The 8,388-nt window shown below is 48.1% G+C and overlaps 1 long non-coding RNA gene across 1 annotated transcript; it reads right to left on the bottom strand.

Annotated features, from left to right (window-relative positions):
- Positions 1–5,397: 5,397 nt before the first annotated feature.
- On the bottom strand, positions 5,398–8,058 carry LOC143294389 (uncharacterized). The gene is made up of 2 exons (XR_013056894.1): positions 7,744–8,058; positions 5,398–6,870 (listed from the first exon to the last, which is right to left on the bottom strand). It is a non-coding gene; the product is annotated as an uncharacterized LOC143294389 (long non-coding RNA).
- Between the last annotated feature and the right edge of the window lie 330 nt (positions 8,059–8,388).

Below are 8,388 nucleotides of genomic sequence, written 5' to 3'. Positions count from 1 at the left end.
TAGACTTTTTCTTATACTTTTCCTCTGATACATAACAGGAACTTTTTTTTTTCTTTTTTCTTTTACACTAATATTCACATGCATTCCCTTTCCTTTATACACTACTTTACTCCTTTCCGTCTAAAAACACTTATAGTGAATAGACGTTAAACTGAAGAAAACACACACACACACACACACACACACACACACACACACACACACACACACAGAGTATTAACACCTTGACTGCTGCTGATGTGTATACTGGTCAGACGGAAGGGGTCACGTGACTGAGAAAAGCTTGAAATCACATGTCAGTATGTAGGCAACCTTTTTTTGACTCACATGTGTAAACAATGTGTGAGTCTATGTACTCGTAATAACCTGGTGTTCGGTTGTGTGTGTGTGTGTGTGTGTGTGTGTGTGTGTGTGTGTGTCTGTGTCTGTGTCTGTGTCTGTGTGTCTGTGTGTGTCTGTATGTGTGTATGTATGTATGTACGTACGTATGTGTGTCCGTGGTAAAGTTTAACATTGCCATTTTCTCTGGAAACACTCTGCAATGCCAAATTTGGATAAAACTTAGTGGGAAAAAAAAACTTCACAGTCGGATCAACAATAGGTTGTAAGTCTTCCGGATTGAGCTGTATTTCCGGATCATCAACGGTTTATTTCGTTAAGGATCCGAATTTTAAAAATTCACAATTTATGGTTTGGTTTGAAAATAGTCTGACTTCGTTTTACTTGTTCGCAGTAAAAAGAAATGAAATACAATTTCTGGACAGAACACACACTGTGACACCATCGACGTGTTTACTATATATTAATATTTGTAAGTGGAAACTAAATTAACTAAAAATGAACATGAAAGAGAAATTGATTGGATGATCGCATTGTAGTTTCTGTCACCCTGTCGAAAACGCAAATCTGGAGAAAACAGCTACATGTTGCGGTGTGCCTGAAGCGATGGCAACGTCTCCTCTTTACCGTGGACTTTAAAGATTTTCTTAAATAATCGAGATATACCAGAATAATGTTATTCAAACGGTGTTATCACCTTGAATACCGTAATCGATTTACGCAAACAACACATCCGACCACAGGCAACAGGCCACAAAACCACACAATATACCACACAACAGACCGTACAATCACAGGCAGCAAACCACACAACAGACAACAGGGAACAGACCACACGACAGAATAAATAACAGGCCAGGGAACAGACCAGGGAACAGACCACACGACAGAATAAATAACAGGCCAGGGAACAGACCACACAACAGATCAGGGAACAGACCACACATCAGAACACACAACAGACTACACAACAGACCAAGGAAGAGACCACACAACAGAATAAATAACAGGCCAGGGAACAGACCACACAGCAGATCAGGGAACAGACCACACATCAGAACACACAACAGACTACACAACAGACCAAGGAACAGACCACACAACAGACCAAGGAACAGACCACACAACAGACCAAGGAACAGACCACACAACAGAATAAATAACAGGCCAGGGAACAGACCACACAACAGAATAAATAACAGGCCAGGGAACAGACCACACAACAGAACACACAACAGACCAGGGAACAGACCACACAACAGACCAGGGAACAGACCACACAACCGAATAAATAACAGACCAGGGAACAGACCACACAACAGACCAGGGAACAGACCACACAACAGACCACACAACAGACCAGGGAACAGACCACACAACAGAATAAATAACAGACCAGGGAACAGACCACACAACAGACCAGGGAACAGACCACACAACAGACCAGGGAACAGACCACACAACAGAATAAATAACAGACCAGGGAACAGACCACACAACAGACCAGGGAACAGACCACACAACAGAATAAATAACAGACCAGGGAACAGACCACACAACATAACACAAAACAGACCAGGGAACAGACCACACAACATAACACAAAACAGACCAGGGAACAGACCACACAACAGTCCAGGGAACAGACCACACAACAGACCAGGGAACAGACCACACAACAGTCCAGGGAACAGACCACACAACAGTCCAGGGAACAGACCACACAACATAACACACAACAGACCAGGGAACAGACCACACAACAGTCCAGGGAACAGACCACACAACAGTCCAGGGAACAGACCACACAACAGACCACACAACAGACCACACAACATCTGGTTGCTGTCAGCCAGCTGAGTGCCATCTCATCTCACCCTGCACTGTCAGTTGAAGGGGGATTCCTCCGCTCTGATCTAAAAACTCGTCAACAATGTCGGCATTGTCTGTTCTGTCGGCATTGTCTGCTCTGTCTCACAGTCGGGAAGTCAGTCTTCATTGTCTGCAATCGCAACCACAGGTCGCTGTCACCCTCAGCACACACACACACACACACACACACACACACTACGTATCGCATCTCTCTCTCTCTCTCTCTCTCTCTCTCTAAACTACCATGACAATCAAATCTCTCAACCACACACCCAAACTACAATGACAATCAAATCTCTCAACCACACACCCAAACTACCATGACAATCAAATCTCTCAACCACACACCCAAACTACAATGACAATCAAATCTCTCAACCACACACTCAAACTACAATGACAATCAAATCTCTCAACCACACACCCCAATCTCACAGCCTGCAGCAAGCTCTCCACACCATGTTCCGTGCCAAGTCACCACCTCCGCCTCTTGATGAACTGGAACGTCGACAGGAATGCTGCTGACGCCGACAAAGTCAAACACTTTCTATTTTGAATGTAAACTCCTCCATTTCAAACCATACACTCACGGCCAGCACCTGCGCCAAATCTTAACAGTGACATCAGCACAACAGCGAACGTGCCGAAGCTCATGATTCCCCCAAAAAACTGATATATATTTTCTCTACATTTAATCATTACCCAAGTTGGAGCCCTCCGCCCCTCCCCCTGTCTATAGTGTAGTCTGTTTAAACATGTCAGGCGGAAGTCCAATGTATAATTCTAACGGCATTACTGGTTGATAAAACCAAAAACATACACACGCGCACGCGCGCGCGTTTGCACACACACACACACACACACACACACACACACACCACCACCACCACCACCACCGCCACAAGACAATACAGAAAAAAAACACAACACAATACTACACATCACATCACAAAATCACCCCTCCCCCAGCTACCCACACACACACACCAAGAGGTAAAGTCTTCATTTCCTTGGGTAAAATAAGAGAGACGGGCAACAGTCGGAGGCAGACGTGGACAGACATTTCAGAGTGGGAGAGACAGGAGAGACAGGGGAGAGACAGGGGAGACAGGAGAGACAGGGGGGAGACAGGGGAGAGAGACAGGGGAGACACGGGGAGACAGGGGGGAGACAGGGGAGAGAGACAGGGGAGACAGGGGGGAGACAGGGGAGACAGGAGAGACAGGGGAGACAGGGGGGAGACAGGGGGGAAACAGGGGAGAGAGACAAGGGAGGGACAGGGGAGACACGGGGAGACAGGGGAGAGACGTGGGAGACACGGGGAGACAGGAGGGAGACACGGGGAGACAGGGGAGAGACAGGGGAGACACGGGGGAGACAGGGGGGAGACAGAAGAGACAGAAGAGACAGGGGGGAGACAGGAGGGACACGGGGGAGACAGGGGGGAGACAGGGGGGAGACAGGAGAGACAGGGGGGAGACAGGAGAGAGACAGGGGGGAGACAGGAGAGACAGGGGGGAGACAGGAGAGAGACAGGGGGGAGACAGGAGAGACAGGGGGGAGACAGGAGAGAGACAGGGGGGAGACAGGGGGGAGACAGGGGGGAGACAGGAGAGACAGGGGGAGACAGGGGGGAGACAGGATAGACAGGGGGAGACAGGAGAGACAGGGGGGAGACAGGGGGGAGACAGGAGAGACAGGGGGGAGACAGGGGAGACAGGAGAGACAGGGGGAGACAGGAGAGACAGGGGGGAGACAGGAGAGACAGGGGGAGACAGGAGAGACAGGGGGGAGACAGGAGAGACAGGGGGAGACAGGAGAGACAGGGGGGAGACAGGGGGGAGACAGGAGAGACAGGGGGAGACAGGGGAGAGACACGGGGGAGACAGGAGAGACAGGGGGGAGACAGGAGGGACAGGAGGGACAGGAGAGAGACAGGGGGGAGACAGGGGAGAGACAGGGGGAGACAGGAGAGACAGGGGGGAGACAGGAGGGACAGGAGAGACAGGGGAGACAAGGGGGAGACACGGGGGAGACAGGAGAGACAGGAGAGAGACAGGGGGGAGACAGGGGAGAGACAGGGGGAGACAGGAGGGACAGGAGAGACAGGGGAGAGACAGGAGAGAGAGACAGGAGAGAAAGGGGGAGACAGGGGGGAACAGGGGGGAGACGGGAGAGACAGGGGGGAGACAGGAGAGACAGGGGGAGACAGGAGAGACAGGGGAGACAGCAGAGACAGGAGAGACGGGAGAGGCAGGGGAGACAGGGGGGAGACAGGAGAGACGGGAGAGACAGGGGGGAGACAGGGGGGAGACAGGAGAGACGGGAGAGACAGGGGGAGACAGGAGAGACGGGGGGAAACAGGGGAGAGAGACGGGAGAGACAGGGGGGAGACAGGAGAGACGGGAGAGACAGGGGGGAGACAGGGGGAGACAGAGGAGGCAGGGGAGAGACAGGGGGGAGACAGGGGAGAGAGACAGGGGAGACAGGGGGGAGACAGGAGAGACAGGAGAGACAGGGGGAGACAGGGGGAGACAGGAGAGACGGGAGAGACAGGGGGAGACAGGAGAGACGGGGGGAAACAGGGAGAGAGACAGGGGAGACAGGGGGGAAACAGGAGAGACGGGAGAGACAGGGGGGAGACAGGGGGGAGACAGAGGAGGCAGGGAGAGACAGGGGAGACAGGGGGGAGACAGGAGAGACAGGGGGGAGACAGGGGAGAGACAGAGGAGGCAGGGGAGAGACAGGGGGAGACAGGAGAGACAGGGGGGAGACAGGAGAGACAGGTGAGAGACAGGAAGAGGGGGTGGCCTTGAAAGGGATAGCAGCAGGTGCAGAAAAACAAAGTGAAGTACCTTCACAAAATCCTGACGTTACCACACAGCACAGAACTTCTCGTCAACTTCCTTCGGCGAAACAAAGATGGTGACTGACAAATGGAGAAACTTTGTGTGTGCATAAAAAACAAACAAACAAACGTGTTGGGCAATACGACTCACCTTGTATTCATTCAGAGAAAACAAAGTGACCATGGGAACACGTGCATTCTCACACACACACACACACACACACACATGGACAGAGAGAGAGAGAGACAGAGAGACAGAGACAGAGAGAGAGACAGAGAGGGGGGGGAGGTCTCAACACTCATCGACTGGCCTCCACACAACACACAGCAAAGAGGTCTGACTTAAAGCACGGGTCAGGTCTGAGCCGAACCCAGTTTGGTTTAAACATTTTTAATATCAAGAAACAAGGTGGAATACAGCGTTCAATAAAGAAGACTTGAGCAATAACAAGCCTGAGCTTATATCGTGCTCGTTCATATGTAACAAGCAATACACAAACGCGATGGCGAAAATACATACATTATTCGATAGTGAAAAGAAGGTTGAAGTGCAAGACAAAACTAAACAAGAAAAACAACAACAAAAACACCAAAAAAAACCCACCAAATATTACCGCAACTACTACTGACAACAACAACAATAATAATATTAATGATAATTCTAATACTAAAATAGTAAGAACAATAATAATACACTGGAAAGTGAACATCACCTGAGGAGAAATGTAATGGAGGGAGGGAAAGAGAGAGAGAGAGAGAGAGAGAGAGAGAGATTACAGAGTGAAACCGGAGCCATTCGTCAAAATAAATTTTCAATACAACTGCAGAGAATATTTCATTGTGAATCTTTTAAGACTTGAATCTTTTTGATTGTCCAATAAAGTCTTGTACAGTCAAGAATATGTGTTCATTCTCAAGGGAACTAATAACTGGGTCACCTCGTAATAAAGTATTTATGTTTGTACTATTTGCAGGGAGAGCAGCAATTGTGTTCTCTCTTATATTGTTGTAATTTGGGCAGTGTGAAAGAAAGTGTTCAACTGCCTCTGCAGGATATCCACAAAAACAATTTGTATCCAGTCGAAGATGACGATCAAACAAATCTTGGTTAAGATTACTCATATTTAAGCGAAGTCTACAATGATGAATTTGTTCTTCTCCCGTACCAGTGTAATAATGTGGGGAGACGGCTGTGTCACTAGAGGAAAGGTATCTTTTTAACAGGCTTAAAGAATCACTACATTTTATGTTATCAGGGACACTGTTCCATAGTTTGGTTGTACACACACGCATGCTTACAAACACACGCACACAAACACACACACACATACCATGCACAAACATGCTTACACACACGCGCGCGTGCATGCGCATACACACACACACAATTTTATACGACCAAAATATGTCAAAATCATAAACATAGCCTTTTCCATCAACAAGTCATAAGGGGACTTATCCATGGACATTCCATTTACAGCCGTTGCACCAGTGTCAATGTGTCAATTTATTCGATAATATATGTATCACTGTATGTCACAGGAGTGCACTTACATGCACTGGAAGGGGGAGAGGGGGGGGGGTCCAAAACCAAGTTAAAGGAGGATTTTTCCTGGAGTTTTCCAGCTGCAGCATCCTATACAGATAGGTGAGCATTATCCATAAACATTCAAACTTCAGCAATTGCACCAACAGGCCTCAATTCCTGACAGATTCATGTACAGATAGCTCAGCGTCATCTCCGCTTTAGCCCCGTACATAACCACAGCCAGTGTGAAGTCAGAATTCAAGGTTCCTCAGGTCAGTTCAAACTGCCATTGACACACATGTATCTGAATTAAAGATACACACTTACGCATTCGCACATTATACAGTTTGTTCACTTAAGTATATATGCACATGCATTAAGAATATCCACATGGTATGCTAAAGTTATGATATGTATACATTTACTCATATGTATATGACATACACACACACACACACCCATCACCCAACACACACACGTTCATGTACACACTCACAGGCATACACGTGCGTGTGTGCACATACACATGCACACACACATACACATTTCCAATATCAAGCATTGATGGGCATCAACATGTTAAAAAAAAAAAAAGGGCATATGATTTACAAAATTTTATGCACGGAAGCTTTGCATTTACTCAAAACTTTTGCAAAACGCAGCCAAACGAGACCAAAGTTATTTCAAGTCTGGTACACAACATGAAACAACCAAATATCCTTCCATATATATACAAATATAGATGGCTCACAAGGTTAGTACAGCAAAGTTTCTGAAACAACAAGCAAAGCTGTTTGAAACATGTATGTAATGTCGGGCCTGTCACATGGGTGCATCTCGCACCGCCGCGGCCCGGTTAACAGTGCGCTTGCACCGCTGTGGGAGGCGTGGCACATGTGTTGCTGGTGGGGCGATGGACACTCTATCTGTGTCTCTGCCTCTCTCTTAATTTGTTTCTTAATCAAAGTCATAACAGTCATGCTCAACCACTCAAAGAGTCATAACAATCGTGCTCAACATACACACACACGTGCGCGCGCGTGCGCGCAAGCACGGGCACACACACGCTTACACACACACACACACACACACACACACACACACACACACACACACAATCAGGTAATCACAATCATTGAAAAATCGAATAAATCACCGTGAAATAGATAGCTGTGTCACAATTCACGACGAACAGTCAGAAGACAGCGTTAAACTGGTGTTGAGTGGTTACACGATGTGTTGTTTCTCCAGTCTTCACGAACACCACTCCGTCCCTGGTCCATGTCTCGGAAATCTTTCCTTTCTTCTTCCTGGCCCTGGCGGCAGCAGCGATGTCCGTCCTCGTTTGAGCCGAACCCAGTTTGAGACAAGCTCAGTGCCAAAGGTCGTGTTTCCCATTGGCCAGTGAGTAAGCAGCCGTCATGTGACGGTTTATTTATAGACATGACAACATCGATTGAATGTGACACTCTGTGTGTGTGTGTGTGTGTGTGTAAGTGTGTGTGTCATTTCGACAGTCACCAACAGTTGTGGAAGGGCAAGGTGTTATATTTCATGATTCATCTGAGAGCCGACATTAATTTAAGCAGTCAGCGTTAACCAAAACATGTGCGCGCGCGCACACACACACACACACACACACACACACACACACACACACACGTGGACAGAAATGTACTTGTCACAGTGGCATGTATCGCACCCTCGGCACTGCCCAGCAGTACAAGCCCAGTCACTGTCCCAGGCTGACTGACACAGCGCTACTGGAACCAGCCGGCCACAGCTGTTCCTGGTCATGGCC

This window comes from Babylonia areolata, chromosome 1 (genome assembly GCF_041734735.1).
Source record: "Babylonia areolata isolate BAREFJ2019XMU chromosome 1, ASM4173473v1, whole genome shotgun sequence".
Taxonomy (NCBI): domain Eukaryota; kingdom Metazoa; phylum Mollusca; class Gastropoda; order Neogastropoda; family Buccinidae; genus Babylonia; species Babylonia areolata.
The sequence above is the reverse complement of the archived record's forward strand: the minus strand, read 5'-3'. Positions and strand labels throughout refer to the sequence as shown.